This window comes from Myotis myotis, unplaced genomic scaffold, assembly GCF_014108235.1.
Source record: "Myotis myotis isolate mMyoMyo1 unplaced genomic scaffold, mMyoMyo1.p scaffold_m19_p_8, whole genome shotgun sequence".
Classification (NCBI taxonomy): domain Eukaryota; kingdom Metazoa; phylum Chordata; class Mammalia; order Chiroptera; family Vespertilionidae; genus Myotis; species Myotis myotis.
In genome coordinates, this window is record NW_023416390.1 from 13,455,654 (window position 1) to 13,468,358 (window position 12,705).

The window sequence follows — 12,705 nt, forward strand, 5'->3', positions numbered from 1 at the left end:
TGCCCGGGAAGCATGCCAATCAACCGCCTTCACTTGCATTTCCATGGGATGTACACTACTAGTCATGGAAGGCAAAGATTAGTGTCTTTGGTGACCTGTTCTGCCATAAGACATGCTAAATTTCTGCCCAAATACAAGCCTTCTCCTTGACCATGAATGAGTTCAATGTGAGTCAAGAAAGAGATGTGACAGCTTAAATCATAATCATAATCAAAAGTAAATTTAGCCCCGGCTGGTTTTTCTCGGCCCGAGGATCGAAGGGTGGAGGGTTTGATTCCTGGTTAAGGGCAGGTACCCTGGGTGCAGGTTCGATCCCCAACCCAGCCAGGGTGCATATGAGAGGCAATCAATCAATCGATGTGTTTCTCACTTGAATGCTTCTCTCTCTCTCCCCCTCCTCCCTCCATTCCACTCTCTCTAAAAATCAATGGGAAAAATATCCTCAGGTGAGGATTTAAAGAAAAAAGTAAAGTTTTCTTGAGCTTTTTAATAGAAATGGGGGAGTATTTCTCCAACTCTACTGGAACTGGTAAGGCTGCACCTGGGGGTATTGTATTCTTTTCTGGGAATTATAATGTGAGAGGAACAATGATAAACTGGAGCATGTCCAGAAGAGAGGGAACATGATGGAGAGAAAACTTTAAACTATGTCATGTGGGGAGCATTGAATGAACTGGTGGAAGCTATTTATCTTGGAAAAGAAATGGCAGGGTCACTTCTTCAAATGTTTCAAGGGCTAGCATAGAGAAGAGGGTTTTATCTGCCAGAATGTAAAACTAAAGAAACCTTTAGCTCAATATAAGGCAAAACTTTCTAAAGATTATAGTCGTTTTAAATGGGCATTTATTCATTTAATAAATATTTACTGAGCATCTACTTCGTGTTCTAGGCCCTAGAGATACAGTAGTGAATAGCAGTGGAAAGAACCCATAGAATTTTCATTCTCAGACAAAACTGTGTCAGCTAATGGCACATTTCTTATAACTGGAGATGTTTAAAGAGGCAACTAGAAATTGAGGATTTTGTAACAGGAAATGAGGAATTAAACATGACTGGACTTGATGATGTCTAAAGTTCTGCCAACTCTGAAATTATGTTGTGGTTACTCTAATGTTATAGTGATAAAGTTTGATGGCTCTCCTGGCTATTGGTCAGGATGTACAGTTCTATTATGTGGCTTAGCCAGTCTTCTATCAATCAATGCATATACACAGTGATGCCTCTGCTAAGTTTCTTAGAGAGATTGGGTGGCATGGAGGGTAAAGAGAGGGACACTAGAAAATTTCTTCCATATGTAATGAACAGAGAAGGAAAACAATTTTCCTCATGTCCAATATTTATCCCCAAAGAGCTGGTTGCCATTTCTGTTACTGTTATTCTTTTTCTTTTCTCTGTAATTCTTTTTTTAAAAATTTTATTTACTGATTTCTAGAAAGACAGAGGAAGAGAGAGAGCGAGAGCGAGCGAGAGAGAGAAACATCAATTTGTTGTTACACCTATTTATACATTCACTGGTTACTTCTTGCATGTGCCCTGACTGGTGGTCAACCCTTCAACCTTGGTACATTGGGATGACACTCCAACCAACTGAGCCACCTGGCCAGGGTTGCTTTTATTCTTTTTCTTCAACTTGCCATTATTAGTTGGGGAATGTGAGTTCTCTCTTTGAAAGAGGGTGGACTCAGAATAGCTAAAGATCATAGATTCAGAGTCTGTTTAACTGGATGAGATGTTGGAGATACATGAGAAAACAGAAAGGCAGCAAACACTTTAAAAGACCTGAATACTAAAGATAGAAGCACTAATAACAACTGTTATTTTAGGCAGAATATCTACTTTGGAACAGCAAACTTTTATACAGAATGAAGTAGAACTTTTAGAAATTGCAAAGTTAATATTGAAATTTAATTTAATGGATGTACAAAATAGTAGCTTAGACCCAGATGAAGAGAAAATGTATGCTGTGCCAGCACAGCCAAGGGTTCAGTGAGCCTGAGGAAGGGTGGTGACGGATAAAAGAAAAGATGGACAAACGGAATATAGCTGGGGCTCGGTGGATCTCCTGTGCCTAGATGAGGCCACAGAGAAGGATCCAGCTAGCAAGCTGAGGCTTTATTTTATAGTTAGAGAAAAACAAGGTAGTGGTCAACATAGTTATGATGTTCTTGTGAGTTTCACTTGTTTTGGCAGCACTTGCTGCACCTCCCACAGCCCATTAGTTACCTAGGAAGGAACTAGAGGGCAGCCATAAGGTCAAGCTTAATTATGCTAAGAGGGCTCTGCCCTCTAAGCTGGGTCTTGTTTATGACTCTGCCACAGGTCAGTCTGAGGCTTAACTCCAGAGCCGCTCCCTACAAGAATGTAAACTAGAAGATTTATCTGAAGAAGTTACCCAAAGTGTAACACAGAGAGACAATGATATAGAAAATATGAAAGAAAGAAAAAGCTAAAAATTGAGGAGTAGAAAATAAGAAAGTCTAACATATCAAATCAAATCAAAACTTCAAAAGGGGATAAAGCCTTGGTTACCAGGTGGTTAAAATGAGTCCACAATCAGAAGCTGGGCCTCTAGTTATAAAACAATGCCCATAATATTCCTGATCAAGACGGAGGATGATTGATTTGGGTTTCATTCAATCTGGTAATTCTCAGATGTGTCAAAATGTCCTCTGGAGTTCAGAAGGGCACACTTATGTCTCAATAGCACCCAGAGGCTTGGTCACATCTTTGGACTGGGAAGAATGGTCATCTTGAAAACAGGGTCTCTCTGATTTGCACCTAAATATGGAGCAACTAACACCATAAGAGAATAAAATTGGAAGACAGAACTCATCTTAGAATGAAATCATGACCATGATGATGAGACCTTGTGCAGAATTATGAAATGCTTGTAAATGTCTCATATTGATCATGTTTCTATTATTGACTCTTCCCTAATGATTTATAGTAAAGTCCTTAAGATAAAAATAAATATTTGTGGAGCAAAGAATATGGACGTTGGACACTAGCTTGTTTGGCTAAGTGGATAGAGTGTCAACTGTGGACTGAAGGGTCCCGGGTTCAATTCTGGTCAAGGGCATATACCTTAGTTGCAGGTTCCCAGCCCTGGTCGGGCCGTGCAGCAGGCAACCAATCGATTTGTCTCTCTCACGTCGGTGTTTCTCTCTGTCTCTCCCTCTCCCTCCCACTCTCTCTGAAAATCAATGGAAAAAATATCCTCAGGTAAGGACTAAAAAAGAAAAAAAAGAATATGGAAGTCGGAGAGATTTGTGACCAGAGAAGTGGGTAGGAGAGTCAGCTTCTGAGAGACAGGGAAGTGTCTTGAGTACCTGGGTCCCCTCCAGGATAAGAAGACAATGGAAGCTGGTTGAAGCCTGTTCTGACTGCATAGAAAGAGACAAGTGGGATCCTCCAACTAAACAGCCACTGCAGTCTGCACAACTCTGCTCCTTACTATATTCAGGTAGCAAATGAGCGTACAGGTAGATCCTTCCTAAAGACTAGGATAGGAAAGTAGTAGCTCAAAAGCTGGGTGGAGTTACATTTCTTACAATATGGTTAGCTAGATATTCTCTAAAATCTCTAATAGCAGTGGAAAAGAGGTGCAAATCATCTTTTTAAATGTATACGTGACCTAGCAAGAAAGGAAGGAAAATCCTTAATGGCCTGAACTGAAATGGGAGCAAGAATCCAGAGAAATATCAAAGCCGTTGGCTGTCCTATGGCCCATGTGGCCTTTCCTTTGTTGTTACCACCATGTAAAGTGCAGAAGGTAAAATGTTGGACCTGGAAATTTCCTGAAATGCTTCGAACCAATAACTCTCCAAGTGTTTGGTGAAGGGCTCGTGTGCATGTTAGGGTCCCAATTTCAACTCGGCCTTCGCCATCACTTTCTACTTGCACAGAGTCACAAGTTATCCAGAGATGAGAGGTTAGGGCCTTTTCGGGTCTTAGCAATGCGCACACCCCTATACATGAATGTGGCCTTCTTGATTCCAGGGTATATATCAGAGCTTTTCAAAGCCCCTCTGTATGTCTCATTCTCCAATTTCTCTTTCAAAGCTTTTGGTTAGTTTAATGCCTTGCCCCAACTGGTATCCGTCACCTCAGGCAGCTGCAAAGTTAAGTAATTGCCTGTAATTATTTTTGACAAATGCTTATGGCTAAAAAGCTTTTCACACTGGTTAAGCTCTGAGTTAGGTCAAATATAGACAGCTTGCAAGTGAGGTTTTTCAGGGAGCCACCAGACAGGTCATATAATAATTCTCTGGAAATGAAGCTCTGATGGAGCGCTAGCCCCTTTCTGTTGTTTTCAGTGGCTGCCAGGCTGCTGGTTGTCACCCAGAATGCAGGCTGTTAGTTTTAACGAATATCCAAAAGCAGCCCGGCCAGCGTGGCTCAGTGCTTGACTGCTGGCCCATGAACCAGGAGGTCACGGTTCGATTCCCGGTCAGGGCACATGCCTGGGTTGCAGGCTCGAACCCCATTGTGGGGCATGCAGGAGGCCCCACATCTCTCATCATTGATGTTTCTATCTCTCTCTATTTCCTCTCTGAAATATATATATTTTCTCCCTTCCTTCCTTCCTTCCTTCCTTCCTTCCTTCCTTCCTCCTTCCTTCCTCCCTTCCTCCCTCCCTCCCTCCCTCCCTCCCTCCCTCCCTCCCTCCCTCCCTCCCTTCCTTCCTTCCTTCCCTCGCTTTTTAAATTAACACTCCTCAATTGTTCCTAGCCTGTGGGTAATTTCCAGAGTTTTAAAAAAGCTGATTCTGATTGTTTTGCCAGTTTCTTATTGCTTTTGTGGAGGAAAGAATTTTTTGAGGTCCTTACTTTGCTATTTTCACTAATGTCACCTCAATAGGGAGTTTGAATAGGCATACTTGATGCATCTGGAAACCACTCGGCCCAAATAGCATGGTGCTTTTTTATTTTTAAATATTTTTATTGATTTCAGAGGGGAAGGGAGAGGGAAAGAGAGATAAAAACATCAATGATGAGAGAGAATCATTGATCGGCTTACCTCCTGCATGCCCCACACTGAGGACCAAGCATGTGCCCTTGATCAGAATCGAACCTGGGACCCTTCAGTCTGCAGGCCAATGCTCTATCCACTGAGACAGACCTCCTAGGGCAGCATGGTATTCTTTAAAAAAATTAGGCTTATGAAATTTAAGAAGAGGAATAGTTAAACTCCTGTGGAAAATGTACATTGTTCTACCACTTCCTTCTCCTTCCTAAACTTGCTTTAAGTCTAGAGACTATAAAAATGAATGAATGAATGAACGAATGAATGCATGGGCCAATAAATCAACTGCATTTCTGGGTCACTAAAACGTCCAGTACAGGGATTTGCAGAGAAAGGGCACTCAAGGAATGGTGCTGAATCAAAATAGATTGGCTCAAAATAGGCAAAAATTTTTTCTTCTCTATTATATCTTTTCCTGCTCATAACATTAAATCTCCAGTTTTATATTTATCCCATATAAAATTGTGTAATCTTTTATCATGAATGCTTCCCACTTAATTTTTATGCGGTATATCTTAGTTTGGGTAGAAAATGAGTCCTGTCATATAGTTTTAACAGTAAATTTTTTCCATACAAGAAAGGAACAAAGGAACCAGGAGGGACAGAAGAAAGGAGGAAGGAAAGAAGATATTCTTGCCAGTTGTCAAGGTGTTGGCCACTGGCAAATTGCAAAAGTATTTTGACTAATATGCAGCAGAGATATAATTATTTTCCATCAGAAAACTCTTAACTAGCTCAATTGAAGGACAGTAGTTAAAGAAGCCTATTTGGAAAGGATCCAAAAAGATTGTTGTGTCTTTCTTAATTTGTTATAATGAATGAGTCATAATATTTTAAGAGGATTAAAGCTGCTTATAATGAGAGTGCTACATTTAAAGGACTAAGGAAGCTTTAGGAACAATATAATATGATTGTAATACAATATAATATGATGGGCTAAGATAACGTGATTCTTCCATTTCTTGTTCTTACAAGCAAATTACAAAACAAAATACTAAGTGGCTTTTAATTTTGTTTCATTCTTTGTCAGAAGATGTGAAGATGAAATAGAACCTGGTTACACACACACACACACACACACACACACACTGAGTTAACTCAATTTTATGCCATAAATTGTTATAATAAATCATTTTATATCCTTTCTTCTCTAATGATTCTATTTAATTAATAATGAATATAAAAGCAGGACTTCAATTAGTACTCCAGCAAACATAGCCCACATCTTTTAAAATTGGTTTATCTTCATTAAGTACTTAACATCATCTAAGAAAAGGCAAATGGTATTTTTCTCAGTTCTTATGACATCATCGTATGACTTTCCAATTTGGAAAACACTCGGAAAAGTAGGAAGGGTCTTCAAGACATAAGGCCTGGTCTCTTTAGAAAATCTTTGTCACAGAAAAACAAATAGAGGGGTTATTCCGGATTAAAAGAGAAAAGATACAAAAACGGAATGTAATATGTAACCACTGATCAGGGGTGGGCAAACTTTTTGACTCGAGGGCCACAATGGGTTCTTAAACTGGACCGGAGGGCCGGAACAAAAGCATGGATGGAGTGTTTGTGTGAACTAATATAAATTCAAAGTAAACATCATTACATAAGAGGGTACGGTCTTTTTTTTTTTTTAGTTTTATTCATTTCAAACGGGCCGGATCCGGCCAGCGGGCCGTAGTTTGCCCACGGCTGGATTAGACACTAATTTTTAAAAGCTATGAAAGATATTTCGAGAATAATTGTGGAAATTTGATATGAGTTGGATATAGTTAAGAACATATTTTTCAGCCCTAGCCAGGTGGCTCTGTTGGTTGGAGTGCTGTCCCCTACACCAAAAGGTTGCAGGTTTGATTCCTGGTCAGGGCACATACCTATGTTGCAGGTTCAATCACAGTCAGGGAGCATACAGGAGGCAACTGATCGATAAGTTTCTCTCTCACATCAATGTTTCTCTCTCACATCAATGTTTCTCTCTCTCTAAGAAAAAATGTATTTTTCAACTCTGGCTAGGTAGCTCAGTTAAGAGTCTGATCTCTGGTTGTACATACAAGAAGAAAGCAATGAGTGGGACAAGAAAATTGGTGTTTCTCCCTTCCTCTCTCTCTGTTTCTCTCTCTCTCTCTCTCTCTCTCTCTTTCTCTCTCTCTCTCCCTCCCTCTCTCAAAAATCACTAAACAAAAAAATTTTTAAGTATTTTCTTAGGAGTGTTAATGATATTGTTTTGTAGAACATTCTTTTTTGGGAAGTGCATGCTGAAGTTTTTAGGGCTGGGTCTACAACTTGCTTTCAAAAGATTCAGAAAAAATATACATATCATAGTTGTCAAGCTGGGAATGTATAACCTGATTTTTATCATGAAATGTGGTGAATAGCAATATATTTCCTCCTTCAAGGAAAAACTTACTGCCCTAGGCCCTGAGAGAGCAGTCAAGAGCAGCCTCCAGCTAGCAGCTCTCATGGGACTGCTGCTACTACATATAGTGCCCCGCCTTTGTCCCTTCAATGATTATTGAAATGGAAGTACAAAGGCTCGGCCATTTTGGCCCAATGGGAGACAATTCTGAAGGGTCAATTTTAGCTTTAGAATTGGCTATGGCTGTCAATCCTACCCTGCAGCTCAATTTCTCCCCCTGCCCAGTTGTCCCCCACCCACCCACCTTCCTTTCACACGTAGATATAGACCCTAAGGGCACAATCTAATAAATATTTGACCATTAAACTCTGTCCCAGAGTCTTCTAGGATAACTCAACCTGTAACACGGATGGGCATCAAATAACCTCCAAATGAAGAATTTGTTTTTTAAAGTTTTGTTTCCCTAAAAAATGGCAATGTCACAAAGAAAGGCTGGGGAAATGTTCCAGATTAAAATAAACTAAAGAGACATGACAACTAAATGCAACATATGATGCTGGACTGCATCCTGTACTGGAGACAAATTAAATGGCCAAAGAGCATTATTGGATCAGTTGACAAAATTGGAATATGGATTGTAGTTTAGATAAAAAATATTGAATCAATTTTAAATTTCCTGTAATTGATAAGTGTACAGTGGTTATGTAAAAGAATGTCCTTCTTTTAACAAATAGACACTGAAATATATAGGGGAAAGGAGCGTGATATTTTCAACTTCCTCTGAAATGGTTCTGAGAAACTACATACAGAGAGAATATAAAAAAGCAAATGGGGCAAAATTTTAACAATTGGTGAGTCTAAGTAGAGGGGATATGAGAGAATTCTTTGTATTTTACTTGCAACTTTTCTGTCATCTTGAAATTATTTTCAAATAAGAAATATATATTTATATATTACATATAAAGAATTACCGATTAACCAGATATAGCAAAATGTTAACAACTGATCTAGATGATAGGGATATGGTTGTTCTCTGCACTATTCTTTCAACTTCTATGAATGTTTGAATTTGTTCATAAGAAAAGTTGCGGGGGGGGGGGGGGGGGAGGGAAGGGGGGCGGGGGGAGGGGAATAGGGGCCAGGATGTTTGTTATGCAAGACTATACCTTCTGGAGCACTATGTCTTTATTTCAAGTTGCTGCCCCATGTTTAATGGTTACTCTGTCTGTGATTAACTGAGAGAACATAGATTAGCATATCAATTAGACTCTTAAAGTTTTCCCCTCTATAAAGTAGCCCTCTTTTAAGTCATTAGTTATTTACTTCCTCATTATAAGAAACCCAATTAGATGTACAGTGTAAACTCTTAAGTGCCAAAACTTTCTCTCTTTTTTATTTTCTGCTGTATCCTTAGTTGCTAGAACAATTCCTAAACCATGGAATGTGCTCAATAAATATCTATTAAAACAACAAGTGAGAAAATAAAATAAATAACACGTGAGAAAGAGCTAAAATAAATATGATTTGGGTATAAGTTAATAATTTTACCTACTAAACATCAACGCCTACCATTAAGACCAAAATTAAATTTGATTTGACTTTTTGCTTGCTCTCTCTTTCTTTCCGCAAATTGGGAGAATATGAATTCTAGAATTATTTTAGCAATCAAGTTGTTAATTTGGATGGACCTGAGCCAGGAAGTAGTTGGAGATAGCACTGCTGGGCTCCAGGAGGGAGCGGCAGAGAGCTTTTGAATGCTAGCCCTTCAGGGCCCTTAGGTATAGAGTGACCTTGAGGAAAGAAGTGCAGCTGCAGCTGAGGGCCTGGGAGGGGAGGTCTCACCACACAGGACCAAGCTAACTTGAAACCAGCAGAACCCAGGCTCTACCACACTTGAAGAAAAGAGATCGTAAGGCTATATGAAGCCATGTGTCAGAAAGCATCGCGTAATTTATTAGCCACGTGTCAATACTCACTCAAGGGGCCTGGAAATGAGTCCAGCTGCAGGAGACGATGAGCCAGGAGTCAGAATGCAGAAATCAGAATTGGAGCAAGAACCGAGAGGAACCTAAATAGATGTGGAAATAGGGTGCATTAGTTTTGACCTAATAATGGATGTGTGTGTTAACCACAAAACAGCAGCCTTCCCAGGATCGTGACCTCCTGGCAAACACTGGGGGCTTGCTGATGGTGCTGGTGGCTGACAGGTCTCAGTCCTAATGGCAAGTGTCATCCTAAGACACACTCTGCTGTCATTTCAGGCCATCCTTTATATTCTACCTTTCCACTCATTACTTCCACTTCCAGCTCAGAATCAGAGGAAGCTGAACAAAGCATAGCCAAGAGGCCTTCAATTTTTTAAATATATATTTATTCATTTCAGAGAGGAAGAGGGAGAGATAGAAACATTAATGATGAGAGAGCTGCCTCCTGCATGCCCCCGCCCTCACCAACACACACACACACACACACACACACACACACACACACACACACACACACACACTGGGGGATTGAGCCTGCAACCTGAGCATGTGCCCTAGACAGGAATCAAACCCAGAACCTTCAGGCCAATGCTCTATCCACTGAGCCAAACCGGCCAGGGCATGAGGCCTTCAATTTTTCATGTTTATCCTCTTGTCTGGCCCTCACCTCATTTTTTTTAAAAAAATATATTTTTATTGATTTCAGACAGAAAGAGAGGGAGATAGAAACACCAATGAGAGAGAAACATTGATCAGCTGCCTCCTGCACACCCCACACTGGGGATTGAGCCCACAACCTGGACATGTGCCCTTGACCAGAATCGAACCCGAGACCCTTCAGTCTACCTGCTGAAGCCCTATCCACTGAGCCAAACCGGCTAGGGCTCACCTCATTTTCAAATCTAGAGAGCTGCTTGCTCCCTAGGCAACTGTTATTTAAAATAATTTGTTTAGATTTATAATTAGCTATTTTGCATGGAATAATAACAATTATCTCTTTAACTAACACACCCAGCAAACATCTGAAGTGTTTTTAAGGTGGCATCTTAAACTGCTTAAAAAGGACCACATTGCCCAACTTTTGGACACATTGTAGTGAAACATTAGAACTAAAATCAGTACCATGGTCTTACACTGTAAGACATGATTTATGATATGCAGGTGCTCTGAGAAATATGATTAATGGTTGGGTTTTATTTCAGATATTTTCCCCATTTATAGTGAGAGTACTATATAATGTTTCTCCATTTTCTTCTTAGAATTATTTCATTAATACTCAGCTGTTGGCCTGTACTAAGGTTTGGCCTATAAGAGAACTTTATTACAGATGTTACTAGTGTGGCCAATAGCTAAGTTGACGGGTGGGGAGTAGTATTATTCCAAAAGTTAGTACAGTAAAGCAGAAGCAGTTAAACATTAGCTTCCATGGATTCATCTAAAAGTATGCAATAAGAAATTCTGGAAAGGAGCTATTTTTACTTTCATTATGAAATTTGTGAGTTTTGGTTTAGTATTTTTTTATACTGAATTACATATGCAGAACGATAACTGTTTTTCCAGTATATTTAGGGTCTGTCAGTAAATATTGTAAAGGGCTTCACAATGTGCAAAAGCTCCCTGGACACCCTAGCTGGGGTGCCTTTTCAGGTTCTCTCTGCCTGTCATTGTCTCTGAGACATTTTATAGTTGTATGAGTTGATATTTCTGCAAATGATCTTTGTCCACAGAAATACAAATGAATTGTATCTAGTGGAACGCAATTGATTATTGCCTTGTGAGTACTGGCCAGTTTTGCAACTGTTTATAAACTCACTTCAACATTCTTGATGGCCTATGTATGTGTGATACTTTGAATGCTCCTTTTAATCCATGTAATATTTTTACTGATTCTCTCATTTACTAATGAGTTAATTAAAACCTTTGAAATGTATTAATTTCATATTTGTATGAGTCATGATTTACCTGTTTAAAATTATCTTTTGTCACTGGGGAAAAAACTGAGGACCCATAAGCAAGATTAATGTAGTTGTTTTGCATAGTTAGAATATTTAACACAGCACTCAAATATATTCAGCTTTCCTTCTGTCTCTCTCTCTCTCTCTCTCTCTCTCTCTCTCTCTCCAGTTAGACCGAGGCCACTTTAATCCCTGCTGCAGCTTCTCAAACAGAGGAAGGGAGCTAAACCAATGTTCCAGCCAGCACCAAACAACAAAATAATTGGTTAGATGTGCTGCTTTGCCTGAGTGCAATCTGAGAACACAGAATGCCTCCCTGGCCTGAGGATACTATCTGCCTCAGCACCGTGGGATAAAGAGAATTCACAGCCGCCCCAAAGAACGTGCAGTTATATCTAATCTGTGACCGTCCTGGCCTCATCTCTCCCTCGGGGTATCTAAATATTTCCAGGGTGTTTATGTAGACTTGAGGCTTATTTCTACATAGCTCTCTGCAGTCGGTCTTCTTTCTCTTCTGCCGCCTGGTCTCTCCAGTTGTTCGGCCTCCCTCTCTCCCACCAGTCCCTTCTCACCCAAGTGTTTGGATGTGAGCGATCACAAGCATTTCCGGGCAGTGTTTTACAGCAGTTAGGAGCTAGGGCCCTGCAGTCACACAGACCTTGCTTTCTAATTGCAGTGCCATTTTTTTCACCTGTGTGGCCTCGGGAAATGAGTTAAAAGCTCCAAGCGTCAATTTCTCCATCTGTAAAATAGGGATAATACTATCTACTTTATTGGGCAGCTGCGAGGATGAAATGAGGCAATTAAGTGAAGCTCCCGGCTTGATGCAGTCATCTGTTACGACTGCAATTTCCATCTCTGTCTCCTATTTCCTGTTTGACTTCTATTTGTAGTGTTCTTCTACTTCCCATTTTCTTCTTACTTGTAGGTTCACAGCTTTCCCCTCCATCCGACATAGATACTACTGGGTTTCAGGTGCCCAAAATAAGGCACCTTGGCCTGGTAAGTATTTTACGCTGACGGAATCTGAGAAAACAGTGGGTCAAGAGAGGCCTTCTGGATTTCCCCTGAAGCAGGTCATAAAACCCACATGTGAGAGGTGCCTCTCCCATAGCCAGAGGAAAGGAGTGTCCTCATCTCAGAAGCCGAGGGACCAGGAATCTGAAAAAACAGGCCTTGCTACATTTCCCCCATCCCCCGCCCTCCCCCCATACTACCCTCAGCTCATAACCCTTTGGTCCCACCACATTTTTCCATGACTCTCCACTTTTCATCAAACACTCATGAAAACACTCACCTTTAACCGTTTCTTCGGGCCTTCATTATAAAGCCTTCTTTTGGAAGGCTCTCAGGTCATTTACCACTAATATTAATTGTGTATGCTTTT

General features: G+C 40.3%; 1 protein-coding gene across 10 annotated transcripts in view; it reads right to left on the reverse strand.

Moving 5' to 3' along the window:
- Positions 1-12,705, reverse strand: part of GPR1 (G protein-coupled receptor 1) — a 54,876-nt gene that overhangs the window by 25,088 nt on the left and 17,083 nt on the right. For all 10 annotated transcript variants that reach the window (XR_004969177.1, XM_036318855.1, XM_036318861.1 and 7 more), the window contains one exon: positions 9,355-9,446. The gene's annotated coding sequence lies outside the window, so the exon portion shown is untranslated. The remainder of the gene's footprint in view (positions 1-9,354; positions 9,447-12,705) is intronic.